The sequence below is a fragment of the Pogona vitticeps genome, chromosome 4 (genome assembly GCF_051106095.1).
Source record: "Pogona vitticeps strain Pit_001003342236 chromosome 4, PviZW2.1, whole genome shotgun sequence".
Classification (NCBI taxonomy): Eukaryota; Metazoa; Chordata; class Lepidosauria; order Squamata; family Agamidae; genus Pogona; species Pogona vitticeps.
The window spans coordinates 93,541,938-93,560,233 of record NC_135786.1 but is presented as its reverse complement, the minus strand read 5'-3'; the positions used below and the strand labels follow the sequence as shown (position 1 = coordinate 93,560,233).

At 39.3% G+C, this 18,296-nt stretch overlaps 1 protein-coding gene across 2 annotated transcripts in view; it reads right to left on the bottom strand.

Annotated features, from left to right (window-relative positions):
- Positions 1 to 18,296, bottom strand: part of DPYD (dihydropyrimidine dehydrogenase) — a 623,728-nt gene that overhangs the window by 509,429 nt on the left and 96,003 nt on the right. The window lies entirely within an intron of this gene.

Here is an 18,296-nt window from a genome sequence, read left to right as displayed (position 1 = left end):
ATAAATTAGAACATTTTTTTAAACCAATAAAAAGGAGAGGAGTAACAATATCAGGAAAACAGTAAATCATGATTCATTAACAAACAGTATTTAGTAAGCAGGCAAGTCCATCTAGGAAAAGGTGGTCCTTCAGATATCCTGCTCCCAAACCATTAATGTTTTTAGAGTTCAACACTAGCTCTTTGCAATGGGCTTCAAACAAACTGGGGGCCCAGTACAGCTGTTCCATCAACAGGTGATCAGTTCCATCCTATCAGTACCCAGTGCCTATAAGCAATGTGGCCAACATATACTGGACCAAGAGCTTCCAGATATGTTTGAAAGTCAGCCATGCACAGGGCATGTCGTAGTAATCCATATGAGATGTAACCAAGATACGTGTCATTCTAGCCAGATAATATTTTCCAAGAAAGAACATCTCAGTAAGTGATGGGCAACAGAGAAAACATAACTGACAGAAAATAGAAGAAAAATGAAGCTGTGTGATATGGTTAGAGTGTCTAAGATACCAGAGAACCAGGTTCATCCATGAAACTCACTGGATGATGTTGCGCCAGTCACATTTTTTAAATCTGTCCTACCTCACAAGGTAATTTTAAAGATACAAATGGCGAGAACAATGTATATTATTTCTAGAGGAAGGGTGGGATATAAATGAAATTTATATATGCTTGAAATCATAATAAACACAGAAGATAATTAAGGAGGGACTAAAGAATCTCCGGTTTTGAATACTATAGTCTTTTGAAGATAGCCCAGTGTGTTTTGAACACTGAACAATAACCAAGAGGTAGGGATGGAGAAGAATTATTTTGGATTTGTCACATTTGAAGAACACTGCATTTCTGTATTTCCCAAGATCCACTGCAAGAAGAAAACGCACTTTGAGAATTCACATATTTGCAAACTTTATGGACCTTCAGAGGAAATAAAATGCTCATGAAATTATGTCCACATTTTAAAAATGAAAATGTGTACAACTGAAAAAAATATGCACAAACATGCTCCAGGCAGTGGGGAAAATATGTAAATCAAGTACAACGCGTAAATAAATGAACAGACTGGGCACAATGCATAACTAAATGCCTGTGCTTGGAAAAATGCCTTCACCGTACAGTTTCCTTGTGGGAAGATAAAGCAAAGTCTCTCAACCCAACACAAAAAGAAGGGACAAAAAGAAAATGCAAGTGGGATTCAGACAGCCACACTGATATAGGAACTAAGAAATGTTCATATTTCTACTAGCAGGATAAGTTAAAAAAATAAATCAAGACAGAAGCAGAAACCAGACATAGATCACACAGCGCCAGAAAAACAATTATGAATCATCTGTACTTCATTAGACATAGCCAGAAAAGTAGCAGATCTTTCTCACAAATGAATATCTATCTAATGTTTTGTTGGTGGGGTTTTTTTTTTTTTTTTTGCATTAATTTATCTTGCTGGTAAAGAGTTTTTAAAAGTATTGTCCTAAAAGGAAACTAATGCTATGGTACTTATAAAAGGTCTTCGCTTACTGACAGAGAAACAGCAAGGGGGAACAGCGTATCGTCAGTCAGAAGGGCATTCCATAGCCTACTAGCAGATATTGAGAAGGCCCTCTCGCTTATCCCCATGAAACATCCCTGTGAAGGTGGTGGGACAGACAGAAAATCCTTTCCTGAGGATATTTAAGAGCTGGGGAGACTCATAGAGAGAGGCAATCCTTCTGACAGCTAGGATCCATACTGTGCAGATTTTATAGATCATAACCAACATTCTATACCCATGAACAGACTATAGCCAGTGAAGGTGCTGTAACAGAGAAATTCTTTCTCACTGTAACAGACTCCTGTCAAAAAAACAGCTGCAGCATTTTGGATCCACTGGAGATTCTGAACACTTTCCAAAGGCAATCTCATGTAGGGCACATAACAGAAATACAAAATTAGGATGAATCTAAGACAGGTGCTGTTATGGCCAGATCAGGCTTCTCCAGGAACAGGTGACATTATGCAAGACATTCATGGCCACTGCCAAGACCTGGATTTCTAGGTCAGGGCAGCATTCAAGTGTCCATCCAAACTGTGAATCTGATTTTTCAAGGTAAGAGTAACCCCATCAATCACAGGTTGAATCTCTGTTCCCTGATCTGCCTTTTGACTAACCATGAGCAACTCTGTCTTGTCTGGATTAAGCTTCAATTTGTTTACCAAATCTGTTACCAAACCCATACACAGCTTCCTCAGGTCTAGAAGGAAAGGAGAAACGGAGCTGGTGTTATCATCATACAGCATATCAGACAAAACAGAGATGCTCCTGGTCAGTCGAAAAGCAGATAAGGAATAGGGATGCAGCTGGTACTGCATCCCATCCTTTAAATGGGAGTGTAACTGGATTACACTCCCATTTAAAGGACAGCAGCTTGGGGGTGCTCCTGGATTTTTCCCTGAACCTGGATGCCCATGTCTGGTGGTGGCCAGAAGTGCATTTGCACAATTAAAACGAGTGCACCAGCTACGTCCTCTGCTTGAGAGATCTGATGTGGCCACTGTGAGATACATCCCAGTTACTTTCCAGCGAGATTACTTTAATGCACTCTATGTGGGGCTGCCAATGAAAAGTGTCGGGAAAATTCAACGGGTCCAATGGATTGCTGACTGGGGCTGGTGACAGGGATCACATCTGCAGGAATTCCACTGGCTACCGATCAGTTACCAAGCAAAATTTAAAGTGCTGGTTTTAACCTATAAAGCCCTAAATGGCCTGGGTCCAAGCTACCTCAAAGATCATATTTCCCATTATGAGCCAGCTTGGGGGATAAGTTCATTAAATGAGGCCTTTCTTGTGCTCCCAGCTCCTTCTGATGGGGACACAGGAGACAATCTTCTCTGCTTCAGCTCCCAGACTTTGGAACTCCCTCCCACAGGAGGTCAGACTGGCCCTATCTTTGTTATCCTTCCGCAAGCAGGCAAAGATCTTTCTCTTCAGGCAAACCTTCCCTCAGTAACCAACCACCTATGTATGAATTTTAGATAGATTTTTATGCATTACTGCTTTGACTGGATTTTTAGTACTACTTGTGTTTTCCATTTTTGTGTTTTCCATTTCTCAGAATGACATTTTTAAAAAAATTATACAATATTGCCTGTTAATGATGTAAGATGCATCCTTATTTATTATTTGTAGTTTTTAAATATCATCTTTTAATGATGTTAACCACCATTGTATACTCCTTGTTTTCAACTTTAAATGTTATATTTAATTGTTGTTACCTGCCTTGGGTCATTTTCAAGGAGAAAGGCGAGGTTTAAATATTTTAAACATACAAACAAACACTAGTGGCACTTACGACTAAACGTCTGACCACCTTCCCTAGAAGTTTTATGGATATCTGCCAGCAGTTTAATGCATGATTTTTCACATTTGTGAGGGAATAATACAATACATTTATCTGTATGATAAAAAAAATTCCTAATCATTCATTGGCCTGCCTGATTAATGGCTTGAAAAGATGCTTAAAACAAAACAAACAGACAAACAAACAGAATGGGGGAGATGTGTATTACAAAGCATAGGCATTATCTAGGATACCACTGGGAGCCTGCAACTCTGCAAATGTGGCACTCCTCCACAGGGAGCAACTTTGGCCCTCCAGACATTTTGGACTTCAGTTCCCACAATCCCTCACCATAGGCCAAACTTGGTTATTACTGACCAAGAACATCTTGAAGGCCACAATTGCCTGTGTAGGTGCTGACTTCAACACTCATCAACTCCAGACACCATGGCCATCAGTCAGATATCATGTATGTAGGTTTCCAGAGACTGAAAATAATGCAGAAGCCAAGGTGCCTATGGGATTCTTGGAGTTATAGTCCAAAACAAAACAAAACAAAACAAACAAAAAAACACAAACACTGCACTGTTTCCCATCTTTGAGGTTTCTGTTCGACAATATCTAGAAGGTTACCAATTCTCCATCGGAACACCTGCCCCAAAACATACAGTATCAGCATGTGAGATCAGAGATGAAGAATTACTGGCTTGTGGTTCCAATTCAATCTGCCAAACCAGCCCATATAGTCCACAGCCACTCAAGCAAGGATACTCATCTTTAAATTCTCACCCCTCAGAAAGCAGAGAGGACAGGTTCACTCTCATTCATCAATAAAGCAACATATAGGTGCAGCAAAGTTATCTCAAGGCTCAGTCAGCATCTGGATGATGTAGCAGGTGAAGCAGTTCCAGTGAATATCGAGAGAAGCACTGTTCTCTTTCTCTCTGCAAAACGAAGTATGGAACCTTCCTCATTTGAGAATATATACCAGTCTCAAAGAGTCATTTCTAATACAGCTCTGAGAATACTGTAGAATGCAAATAAATTAAAATAATTTTAATATTAAAAAACCATACATTTAATTTGTAGATTTCCCCCCAAAACACACACAAAAAAACCCAAACATGTTATTGGGCAGTATATAAAGAATGAACATGAATACATAATAAAAACAAATAAACTCCTCTGAAGAATCTCAGTCTTTTACATACTGAAGCTTAAGTTCCTTCATCCATGCTTGTAGAATAGTGCTTGAATTTTCAACATTCAATGCAACGCTTCTCACTAGAACTTAGTTTATTGTAAATATTGCTCAGTAGGTAAATTGTTTTCTAGAGGTGGGGGGAAATCTTCTCTTAACTAGAGGGCTAAAATATGGAATTAAGAGATTAACTTTCAGCGCCTGACTTTTCAAAGCACTGCTCTTACCTAATCCTAACAAAATTAAAACGTTGATTCCAAAAAGGTTTACCTCATAAGGAACATTTCTAATAAATAATCTGTTTTAGTCTCCCTCCAATAGCCAAAAGTTAAGTAAACAGAACTTTAAAGGCACAGCATTGGCTAAAAGTGAGTGACATTAAGTGTCTTAGAACACAGTAGGAGCAGAGTTTAAGTTCTTAAAACCACAGGGGGAAAAATACTCTATAGGTACATACATACAATTGAATAAACAAGAAAAACTAAAGCACTTCCAATTACCAGCAGGCAAATGTTCTTAAATAGAATAAAACAAAAACAAAACAAACAGATAAGTAAAATAATGAGTGTAAGCAACCTAACAAGCTTCTTTAGGTACAATGTCAGAGTCCAGAAACTGGACTCCACGGAAATATAAAGTAACCAAGAAAAAGGGGGATAAATCTGCATTGATATGGGATTAAATACTTTGGGATGGCTTAGTCTTCACTTTTGCCTAGACCCTGGGGAAAAGAGATTTGTTCGTTGTAAAAAGACAGGCCTCTCTTTTTTTTTTTTACAACAAAGGGAGAGGGTGCCAGACACACTAGCACTATAACTAGTATCTGCAGGATCTGTGAGGAATAATAGCAAGGTATATAAGAAAGTCTGTAAGTTTTGGCACAATGAACAACACTAAGTGAGCAATGTCCTTCAAGAAATGCTGGAGGCCCAAAGACGTCTTGGCAACTTCAGTCTTCTGTACATTTTTTCCAACATCTGCCCATTTTGCCTGAAGAATGGGCAGATCTTCAAAGGGCCAATTTCCTGTCTTGAAAACAGGTGTGTGTGTGTGTGTGTGTGTGTGTGTGCATGCGTGCGTGCGCATGTGTGTTTTCTCTATGGTCTCCAGCTGGTGCATTTCTTACACTATGAAGCAAGCACAGCAGGAGAAACACTAAATTCAGGCTCAGTGGAAATAATCCAAAAGGGAACTAAGTCAGCTTCCACAGAGCTGTTTTGCAAGTTGTGGGTTCCCTGTTCTGCAAATTCCCAAACTTCAGGCTGGTAACACCAACTTCACATTTAATGGCGGAAGCCCTGACTGATAACAACACGGGTAACACTGTGGAGTTCATCCTTCATCTCTGCACACTCGGGCATCTCATACACTGCCTGGATGTGTATGGCCATACATGACTGCTGTATATGTGTTACTTGGTGAGAAACCTCTCAGAAAAAGAGGTGGCTACTATGATTTAGAACTGAATACAAGATTGTATTCTTGCATTCGTGCTATGATTGAATACAAGACATTCAAACTCTGACTTTTAAGGGTTACCTAAGAAAATAAGGGAGGGAGAATACACTAAATAAATAAGTCCTTAAAGCCCTGAACTTGAATAGATAAATTGTTACATTTCAGTTTCTCCACATTTTTTTTTAACTTTCTAGGTTTTGTTTTTCTTTCTATTCTAGATAGCAAGTTATCTGTCAATTTGGGGAAATGCACATAAAAATATAAATCTTCCCCCTTTACCTCAAGGACACATCCATGAACAAAGCAAACACTAATATCAAGATGCATGAAATATTTCAGCTTGCACTCGCCCTTTGCTGGTTTCTGTGTTGTATATGAGCTTCAAAAACTACGCAGTCTACATGTTTGGTTTCGATAGTGAGTGCAGGTTTTGTGCAGGTACCCTTTCTTGGTAAACTGTCTATACAGAGAATGAACTAAAATTCCATGGTACCCAAACGGCCATATGATGAGGGAACATTCTGAGGGTGCCCTAGAACAGAGATAAAAAGGGAAGTAGATTTCAAAAGGCATACCCGTGGAAAATCATTGAAGTAATTATTCCTGCAGCCTTATATTGCTCTCTACAAGAAAAACTGGATAGCTCAGTGGTTTAGGAGCCTGACTGCAGAGCCAGAGACTTGAGAAATCGTTTACCCACTGTGGTTCCTGTAAGTACAGCCAGCCTGTGTGGCCTTGGGCAAATTTCAGAGTCTCAGGATGCCCCCCAGAAGAAGGGAACGGTAAGCCACTTTTGAGTATTCTCTACCTGGAAACCCCTGTAAAGGATTGCCATAAGTCAGAATTGACTTGACAGCACATGATTATTTTATTATTACCAGAAAAACTAAGGACAACTATCGTATAAATTATCATTGAATGTTCCATTAAGTTCTCCTCAGACACAGAAATAGCATGTCTTAGGTTAGTAACTTTCTTCAACTACTAGTCTTAAATGTGCAAAGGAACTCTTTTAGATACAAGGGAGAAGTCAAATGTCTAATTCTAAGAGTGCACATGTTCATTAAATTCCGACACCTCGTGGATTTCAGCTTTCTCAACTTGATCAGAGATGTCAACAAAGATTTCAAAAGCCTCCAAGTTTCCTTGTTTGCAGGTGAGAGTAAGACCTCTGTAATGTGTGAAAATATCTACAAAACTCCACAAGAAACAGCACTTGGACAGACCCTGGGACTGGATGGTTATAAAAAAAGGGATAAACTAACCATCCCAGTGTCAAAATTCTCTGATTTCCATTCAACCAATATACCACTCCATTAGTGCAAGCACTACCCCAAATACATGAATCCATATGAATAATCATCCCAGTTTAAATCAATATTTTACCAATTTTGTACAAAAAATTTTCTTGCTACTGTGAGGACAGAATTGAGAGGGGAAGAGAATCTTGTGCAGTCCTTACAGGTATAGAGACTACAATGACAAGATTACAAACATTTGCATCCCAATTCAATTCTCAACCTGCAATTTGAGAGTTTTCAAAAAGAAATTGGCACTGCAATCTTTCATACACTCAGTTTTCAAGAGGAGTTTTATTTATTTTTTATTGATTTATTTATTCTACTTATATCCCGCCTATCTGGTCTTGCGAACACTCCAGGTGGCTTACAGACCCATAAAACAACAAATAAATATTAACAAAAAGAAATTATTACATCAAATGACCAGTTCTTCAAGATGGAGAAGAGAAAATAATAAATAAACAAAAAAGAAAAGAGAAAAGAATCAGATATTAACTGGGGGGAAGGCCTGCCTGAACATACATGTTTTTAATTGATTTTTAAAAATACCCAGCGAAGGGGCCACACAAATCTCCAGAGGGAGATTGTTCCAGAGGCAAGGAGCTACCACCAAGAAGGCCCGGTTTCTTGTTTTTTCCTTCCGGGCCTCCCTCGGCATCAAGCTCCTCAGCCTCACCTCATGACTCGCGCGAGTGATACAGGTAGATCTTGGTAGGAGTAGGCGTTCTGCCAGGTATCAAGGCCCTAAACCATTTAGGGCTTTATACATAAGCATTAGGACTTTGAAGTCAATGCGGAACCGAATGGGCAGCCAGTGCAATGCAGCCAGAGTAGGAGAAATATGATGGTGCTTTCTCGCTCCACTAAGGAGTCTGGCTGCCGCATTCTGCACCACTTGGAGTTCAGATGAGACTGTCACCTGGACATCTATGGTGTTCTGGTGTTTTCTCTCCTGTTTCCCCTTCCTCTTCCATATGTCATTTGTAACTATTGCACAATAAAATTTCTTTTCTCTATGAACCAATCCAGTGCTTTAACGACTACCATCCCTTTTTATTAAAAGCTTCCTCCCTGCAGGTGTTCCCCTTCCCTTTGCTTCTTGTTCAGCATTTCTTTGGGATTACTGATTAATTTCTCCTTCATTAACTGTCTTCAGTCATCCATGGGTGTGGCTGTGTTAAGAAATGGTTTCCTTTAATTATGTCATTATTTTCCTTCTTTTATAGTGAATTAGAATTATTTTACAGAAGAACTACTTATTACATTACATGCATAAAGCATGATCTGCCGGTTACTTCATCCCCATCCCCTGTACAAAATAAAAAAGACAACATAATAAAACCAGTTCATTACTAATCTTTCTAACTCTTTGTACAGGAAGAAACAAAACATGGTACAACACATAAGAAGGAAGTTGCTAATTAACATTGCCAGGGATCTTTCACGAATAGGACCTAGCAGTACAGAAGGTTTGGTATATAAGGAAGGATAGTGCTTGATATTACAGTGTAATACTAAGCACAATTTCAAACTAGACTTTCCCCCCACGGTGTAGAAATCAATGGCTCAGCAACATTAAAGGGTCCTACTGTGAAAAAAACAACTTCTTATTCAGGTCAGATGTGCTGGGACAGGGTAGCCAAAACTTAACTCTAATATTACAATCTCCTGTACTTTTACATGGAAATAAATTATAGTGACCAATGCGTATTGCAATCCATGCACATATGCACAGAATTGCAGCCTAAAAAGTAAACCAAACAAACAACAAAACCCAAAAGAAGCTGGTGATGTAACATGTTCTCCACATTTTATGTGGGAAGATATTTCAATTTGGCAAGTACTTATATCTGAAGCAATTCATAAGCAACCTAACAAGCATTTTTATAGGTCTCCAAAAGCTCCAGCATTTTACCGATCTCAGAATATGCCTTGAATTCCATTACTAATTACTACGCTATCAATGGCAGTAATTACAATGACATTATTAGACAACAAGCTGGCTGGCTTTACTATGAACACACAGTAGCAGTCCTACTAATGATTTAAATCACTGCTGCAATATATATAGAAGCAATACAATTAGCAGGTGTAGCAAGCAATGAAATTTTACATCACGCATACACCTGCATGTTGTAAATTTTTAAACCCAGCAATATTATTATTGTTATAGGGAATTAACTTCCCTAGTTGTTTTATATTTGTGAAGTCCGGCAGACTACAGCCATTGAGGGTCTGCCTGTTTTGTTCTGAACAAAGCAATTTTGCTATTTGTCTGCAAGTTGAAGTACACTTCAATGGGCATTTCCACAGAATCCAATAGAAGTTTATAACTGCCAGTTCTGACCATGTATAATATGTAACCTTAGGTCAGTTAAAATTAAAGAATTTTGGTTTATTTGAGACAGGTGATTGAAGGAATGTTCAAGGGAAATCACTATCTTTCAACTCTCCCACAATCCCCATTCACTGGGGTATTCTCTAAGGAGGAAGGCTTGCTCTCCAATTTATCTCTGCAGCTCACAAAGTAAATTAAAATTCCCCACTGGAAAAAAAAATCAGGAATTACAGATGAAATCTTGGGCAGTATAAAGTACAGAACCACCTAAGCTGTGATAATCTTATAAACCCATATAAAAATCAGGGGGCGGGGGAGGGAAAATACTTGACATAAACATTTTGTGTCAACAGTGGCATAAAGGAGACTGTTTCATCAAATATCAATCTTGCAATCAAGTTCAAAACAAGACATTTATGGGTTTCTTGATTTATACTTTAAATATATTTAAGGCAGTGCAATCACTTTCTAAAGCCCTGGAGATAACCACTGCTGTGACAAGATACTCCCTGTGAGTTATTCTGCAAATAGAAACCCATGTGGATTTCTATTTCAAAGCTGCACCAGTTTTGTTATGTGCTGCTTGATGGTTTTGAAACAGCAGATCAGAAAAACAAACACTCAGATCTCTAAACATACTATAACTAGCTGATAAAACAGCAGATAAAGCATGAGGCAACACAAACTGCAGCACTTCTACTAATGGAAATGAATATTTAAAGATATGCATTGTCTCTACTATACACTGTTTTTTTTCCTTCTTACTCCCACAGTTTACATAGACATGTTGGGTACAGCATGTTAGGTCACTGGTACAGCACATACTTTGCATGCAAAAGGTGCAAGGTCATTCATTCATACCTCCACATAAGGGTAGGGAAAAAAACGCCTATCTGAATCCCTGGATGGTCTCTACACAGCGAGTTGAGGTTGGGGCTACTCCATATTTTCTTTTTCTGGGAGAGTAAATCAGAAGCACATTAACCCCTTAAGCAGACAAGAGCATGTAGCACATGGGAGATGGAACATGATCACATATTGTAATAGGAGCATAAGAAGCTACTTTATATTGCATGATACCATTGGTCTAGCTATAACATACCTCATCCTGGTAAGAAGCTGCCTGTGCTTATAATGGCACACTGTTTGGGTTGGGTGGATGTTTTAGTTAGGTATCAAAGAATGTGCCACAAAATGCACACCCTAGTTTGCTCCCAAACATGCTCACTATCTTCTTCATCCCCTCCATCCAGCTTGTACAACGGTTTATCTAGCCAATATGTTCCTATCCAAAAGACTGTTGCAAACCTAATATATTGAACGCTTGAGGTAATTGTGCATATCCAGCAAATAATGCTCTAGTCAGAAACTGAATTTGGTAGTTTTTCTGAATTATAAGGGCTCCACTATTGATTTTTCATGGAATAAACAGGACAATTAAAGCAAAATTATTTTCATTGCTAAGAGGTTATCTACACCTGTTTGGTCATCCACCTCCACCTTTGTTTTCTTTTTTCCACCTTTGTTTTCGCACATAGTCTCATATTCCCTGTGAACTGCTTTTTACATCTATTTCCAGCTCACCAATTACTTACCATTACATACAACTTTTGTCCAGTGGTTCCTAAGCAAACTACTACTTCTGAAGGCAATATAAAAATTCACAAGCTGTCTCGTAGGCTGGGAAGACATTAAGGGTAACTTTAAGAGATTGTTCTTCATCTTTTGGGGAATAAGCATTTGAACTCAAAAAGTGAAAGTATGGTCCTATTTCATCTATTTGTTTGTTTTTGCTAGGTGCCATCAAGTTTGCTCCAACTAACAGTGACCCTATGAAGGACTGATCTCCAAAATGTCCTATCCTCAACAGGCCTGCTCAGCTCTTGCAAATACAAGGTAATGGTTTCTTTTACAGGGTAAATACTGTACATCTCATATTTGGTCTTCTTTTCCTGCTGCCTTCAACCAGATCTATTATAGTCTTTTCCAGAGAATCTTGCATTCTTATAATGTACCCATATTACAACAGCCTCAGTTTTATCGCTGTTGCTTAAAGAGAAAGTTCAGGCTTAATTTGATCTGGGGCCACATTATTTGTTTTTCCAGCATATAAGGTATCTGCAAAGCTCTCCTCCAGTATCACATTCTGAATGAATAATTTTTTCCCTAATAGCCTTCTCCACTGTGCAGTTTTCTCATCTATATACTGTAATCAAGAAACATAATAAGGTGGATGATCTTGGCCTTGGTCTCCACTGCCATGTCCTTATATTTGATCATCTTCTCTAGCTCCTTCTGAATCTCATTTCTTCTGATTTTTTGGTTGCAGTCTCTGTTTGAATGATGATTAAACTAAAGTATACAAAATCTTGTTGTATATTGTCTCCTGCTTATTTAACTTATATGCAGAATAAATCATGCGAAAGGCTGGACTGGAGGAATTCCAAGCAAGAATTAAGGTTGCCGCAAGAAATATCAACAACCTCAGATGATACCACTCTGATGGCAGAAAGTGAGGAGAAATTTTAAAACCTCTTGATGAGGGTGAAAGAGAAGAGCACAAAAAATGGTCTGAAGCTCATCGTCAAAAAAACTAAGATCATGGCCACTGGGCCCATCACCTCCTGGCAAATAGAAGGGGAAGATATGGAGGTAGTGACAGATTTTACTTTCCTGGGCTCCATGATCACTGCAGATGGTGACAGCAGTCACGAAATTAAGTCACCTGCTTCTTGGAAGGAAAGTGATGGCAAACCTAGACAGCATCTTAAAAAGCAGAGACATCACCTTGCCGACAAAGTTCCGCATAGTCAAAGCTATGGTTTTTCCAGTAGCGATGTATGGAAGTGAGAGCTGGACCTTAAAGAAGGCTGACCACCGAAGAACTGATGCTTTTGAATTGTGGTGCTGGAGGAGGCTCTTGAGAGTCCCCTGGACTGCAAGGAGAACAAACCTATCCATCTTGCAGGAAATCAAGCCTGAGTGCTCACTGGAAGGACATATCCTGAAGCTGAGGCTCCAATACTTTGGCCATCTCATGAGAAGAGAAGACTCCCTGGAAAAGCCCCTGATGTTGGGAAACTGTGAAAGCAAGAGGAGAAGGGGACAACAGAGGACGAGATGGTTGGACAGTGTCATCAAAGCTACCAACATGAATTTGACCTAACTCCGGGTGGCAGTGGAAGACAGGAGGGCCTAGCGTGCTCTGGTCCACGGAGTCACAAAGACATGACTTAAAGAGTAAACAACAGCAGGATACAAAATCTATAACCATTTCAATTTCTTCATTGTCAACATCACAGTTAAGTAGCTCTTCTGCTGTCCTGATTTTTGTCTTCTTAACATTCAACTGCAGTCCTGCTTTCGGCACATTCTTCTTTCACTTTCATCATGGTGGAAGTCACTGCTGCTTTCTGCCTGTAATACGGTGCCATCTGCATATCTAAAATTGTTGATTTCTTTTCTACCAATTTTCATTCCTCTTTTATCTGAATCTAATCCAGTTTTCAATATGATATGTTCCGTACATAGATTGAATAGACGGGGAGATAATATGCACTTTATCTGACTCCATTGTGCACATCAAATCATTCTGTTTCTCTATATTCCATCTTAACAACAGCTTCTTGTCTACAATTTTGGGTACACATCAGGTCATTCAAGTATTGACGCACATCCGTTCCCTTTAGAACATGTTGCAACCTCTCATGACCCACATAGTCAATGGCTTTGGTATAGTCTATACAGCGTAGACTGATCTGCTGACTTTCTTTGGTACAGTCCAGTAGCTAACATATATTTGCACTATCATCTCTAGTGTCTCATCTTTTTTGGAAACCAATGTGAATATTGGGCATTTCTTTATCCATAAATGGTATGCATGTATGCATTTTTTATCATTTGTAGACTGCCTTTCCCCCAGTTAGGGAACCCAAGGTGGCTCATGTTGCTAAAATATATAAAACTGAAAGCACAATAACTTACAGATTAAAATGTAATTAAACTATCAAAATAAGTAAAAATGCAATTTAAAACATTTAACATTTTAAAAACAAACTTAGAAAAGCTAAAAACCTGGCATACAGGGACTCAGTTGTGATTATTAAAAGCTGTCTGAAGAGGTGAGTCTTCAACTGTCAGCAGAAGGAAAAAAAGGGGGGACTAAACTAACCTCCCAAAGGAGAGAATCCCACCAAGAAGGTCCTCTCTTGTGTTCTTGTCAAAAGTGCCTCGACTTACAAAAGTCCCCACTTATGACCATTTTGAGTTACAACCAGCTCCGGCCACAAAATTTTGCTTCTACTCGTGACTGGAGCTTCCACTTACGAACAGAAAAAGGCAGGAAATTCAAATTGCTAACTATAGGTGGCAACAAGACTGCTTCTTTGTAGCCCCTTTGCCCCAGCAGTTAGAGAGTATGCGTTGTTGTCGGAGGTTTGGGACTGCCTCTTTCTGCTTCTGAAAGCATGTGTGTGTGTTTGCAGGGAGGTTTCGGGCTGCCTTGTAAGGTAAGGTGCTCTTTTCTGCTTTTTAAAAACTGTTCTGGGTGTTTTTGCAATGTGGTTTTGAGCTGGGGGGGTTATGTTTCTGTGCTGTGATGGGTCTTGAGCGACTTATTTGTTGGTTGGTTTTTTCCCCATTTCCGATGGGTCTTGGGGTTTTGTTAATTTGGCTTTTTTCTCCATTTATGATGGGTCTTGGGGGTTTGGTTGCTTTTTGGGGGGGTTCCCTATTTCCAATGGGTCCTGCATGCTTCCCTTGCTTTTTTCTTTGTATTCTTTCCATTTCCGACCTGCCCCCTGTGTTCTCTGTGCATTTCCGATCTGCTCCATTTGTTTTCTGTGCATTTCCAATGGGTCTTGCTTGATTGTTTTTCTTCCTCCCATCCCCCCTTCAACCAGAAGAGATTAATCGCGTTTCCAATGAGTCTTGCAGTGATTTTTTTGTGAGTTTTTTCTTCGGCCGGAAAGAATTAATTGCATTTCAATGCATTCCTATGGGAAATGATGCTTCAACTTATGACCATTTCGAGTTATGTCCATCTTCTGGAACGGATTATGGTCATAAGTCGAGGCACCACTGTAGAATGGAGGTAAAGGCCTCCTCTGAAAATCTTAAGGACTGAGAAGATAAAACTCTTCGTTGCAACACCTTCAGTCTCACTGTGTTTGCATGGGAAATAAAAATAGTTTTTGCACTCAGCATCTCTTTTCTTGGAGACTGAAAAGTATATCGAACTATTTCAGTCTTTGGGCCATTGTTTTATTCTCCACATTTGTATGCATATTCTTGACTCTGTAACTATCAGTATCCCATCTATTGCTGGTGATTTTTTTCCCTTCCAACTGCTTTGAGGGCAGTTTTCACTTTCTAAAACTGCAGGTCTTCATAGAATTCTTCTTCAAAGGAATCTGTCATCTTTTTCTCTCTTCTATACAGTTCTTCATTATATAGTTTCCACTTTCTCTTTATTTTATCCTAGTCAGATTGTATGTTCTATCCATTGGTCTTTAAGCATTCCTAATCTAGTTACAGATACCTAATGTGGCATAGTGGATAGAGTAATGGAATAGGATGTTAGACACCACGGTTCGAATCCCCAGCTAGCCGTGGAGAAGCACCAGGGGAATGGAATTGGTAAGAGCACTCCTTAAATATCTCACTTACCTTGAAAGCCCTATTAGATTTGCTATAAATTGATTCTAACTCAATGGCATATAACTAATAACAGGTTTAAACTACTCTTTGCTATCTTCGATCATATGAAAGAAAAATATTGTTTTTCCTCATTGGTTGTTCCCACCTATTTCTTTGCACCGATTACTAAAATAATTCTACTACCTCCTATTATGTAGTGCATCTGATTTCTATATGAGCCATCTAGTGATGTCCATGTGATCACACAGACATCCCTTGCTTTCCTCTTTCATATGACTTGGGACCATGTGCAGAAACTAGCATCATCCCCAAACTGCCCAAAATAGAAGGAAACTGCACACTGGGCACGATCTTAGGGTCAAAACTCAATGCAATGTCTTCTTCTCCCCCTGCAGCCCCTTGAGCTGCCTACAAACCAGCACTAGTAGACTTCCAACCAAAGCAGCTTTTTCGGTTTTTGGAGCATGTGAGGCTGCAATGAAAAGGGACAGTCAATACCTCCTGCTTCTTCAGAACACCACTGTTCCACTAGCAGATGTCCAGCATTAAAACGCCTTAAAACTCTCATATTCTCCAGGAACTAAATTTTCCCCAAGAGATTACCTGTTAATAGGCTATTTACATGCCTAGAAGCTATGTTCATAATATCAGACACTGTCATAGTTTTTCCATTTTCTGGAGAGTTGAGGACGGGGGGGAGGGGCAAAGAACGGGCCCTCTCTGCAATGCTGGATCTGCGTGTGTGGGGGGGAGGGATACCTGCCTAGGCAGCTGGAGAATAGCTGCAGGGAGTGATCATGTGGTGTCAGACATAGTGGTGTCAGACATAGTTCGTATGGTGCTACTGGGGACACCAAAGCAGAAAGAGAGCTGGGGAAGTCAATATGAGAAGACAGGAGAAACCACATGTGGTTCTCACTCACTTTCACTATTCAGTGCGTGCCAACACCAAAATGACAACCACCCCCAAACCCTTACACTAAGTTTGGGGTTGTGATTTAACTTATTAAAAAAAGGACTACTTCTCCTGTGTTATCTCTTTTACCAAACTAAGCAAACAGCTAGTGCTCCCATTCCACAGGTGTTTTTAAACACTGCCACTGCTAAGGGCTCACAGTTCACTGCCCTTTTTTTGAAAGAACACTATTGGTGAACCACATGCAACCTTTGTTATTTTAATGTCACTACACTGATTGCGTGTCTCAATACTGCACAACCACGTGTATAGCAAAAATCCTGAACAGTGTTTGAAAGCAAAATGAAGTTTATTGTAACAAAATGTTTACAAAAGAAGAGAAAGTTCTTAATTCACCATCTCTTAAAGCCCTTATCAAGGAGCCAAAATCCCTTTTACTTTACTTCTTTCTATTTTTTACAGTTTAAACCCATTTAGTTTTTTCTATATGGACAGATGGATGCTTATTTTCTCAGAAGTTCCAGCAAGAACATACAGTACATTATCCTTCACAGTATCTTCTCCAAAGTAGAGGCATCCACTATTACTAACAGTGCAGTTCTTAACTAATGACCTCACAGTTCTCATTCTTTTTCCTAACCCCTCTCATTCTCTAACTTTACTCCAACTGCTCCATATCCAAACTATCATCTGTCTCTCTCACATACATACACTGGCTATAAGTAAAATGGCACATCTGCAACAAGCAATCATACCAACCAATCAATACACAGTCCCATTCACAAACAATCTGACATTCCTCCCAATTCAACTGTCCCGCCAAGCATATATCCAGTCAGCCACTGTCAATCAAAACCTACCTACTTCCCATGCATATTTATTTATTTTATTTCTATCTAATTAAATTATTTATATGCCACCTTTTTACCCATAGGGAGGCCAAGGCAATTTACAATAGATAAAACAATAGATTGAAAAACAAAGTATAAATATCATATTTTAAAAATAATTAAACATATATTAAAATTAAAAATCAAGTTTAGAAACCATTTGAGAACATTTAAAAATCTCATCATAGGCATCCTTCAGCCTCGAAAGACACTTCGACGCTGTATGTGAAGCTGGAGTGTCCTCTCCAGAGCATGAAGCATGGGTAGAATAATATGGAGGATAGGCTGTTACCCAAGCAGCAAATCCCTCCTCTCCACGTCACTGAAATAGACCAATGGAAAGGCAAGAGCCAATACAGCTGGTTCCAGCGATGTCACAGGAGTTGCCAGAATGACATGAACTGCCTCCGGCTCCGGATTTTGCCTCAAGGTTAATTCCTGAAGCCTTTTCCATCAGTGGATATAGCCACAAGGGAGTGGAGGTTTTAAATCAGACTTTTCCTTCTCCTAGATGGGCTGCCTTCCCAGGCTAATGAATCTGGGTATAAATCAGCATTCCTCAGATAAATTACTACTTAAAAGCCACCCTGAAGAAAAAGGTCTTTTCCTAACAACAAGGAACAACAGAACAACAAGAGGGATGGAGCGACCTGGCCTCACAGGGTAGAGCATTCTAAAGGCTGGGAGCAGCCACTGAGAAGGCCTTGTCTCCTGTCCTCACCAAAAGAGCTTAGGAAGGTGATGGAACCAAGAGACGGGCCTCTCCAGAAGATCTTAAAAGCCAAAAAGGCTCATATGGGATGACAAGATCCTTCAAATAGCCTGGACCCAAACCTGCATACCAACACAGACCTATATACAAATATATTTACAATGTGAAATCAACACTAGGGATATGCAAAGCATATTTTTTTCATATTTATTTAATTTTGGGTTATTTGGGGGTGGCTCTTCAGTTTTTCTTATTCTCTGTGAACTGGCCCTTCCTTTTGCACTAAAAGGAAAGTTTATTTCCAGTCATTCTTTTTGGGTTTCTCCATTTGTGATTTCTGGCATTCCAAAAGCCCTTAAAAATGCTTAAAAACTACTGCAAATCTTAAAAACTGCTACCAGCCACCTTGAATTTGTCTACAGGGAGAAAAGTGGGGTAGAAATTAAATAATTAAACTAAATAAATAAACAATTAATAAATAAATAAGCCTTAGACCACTAACC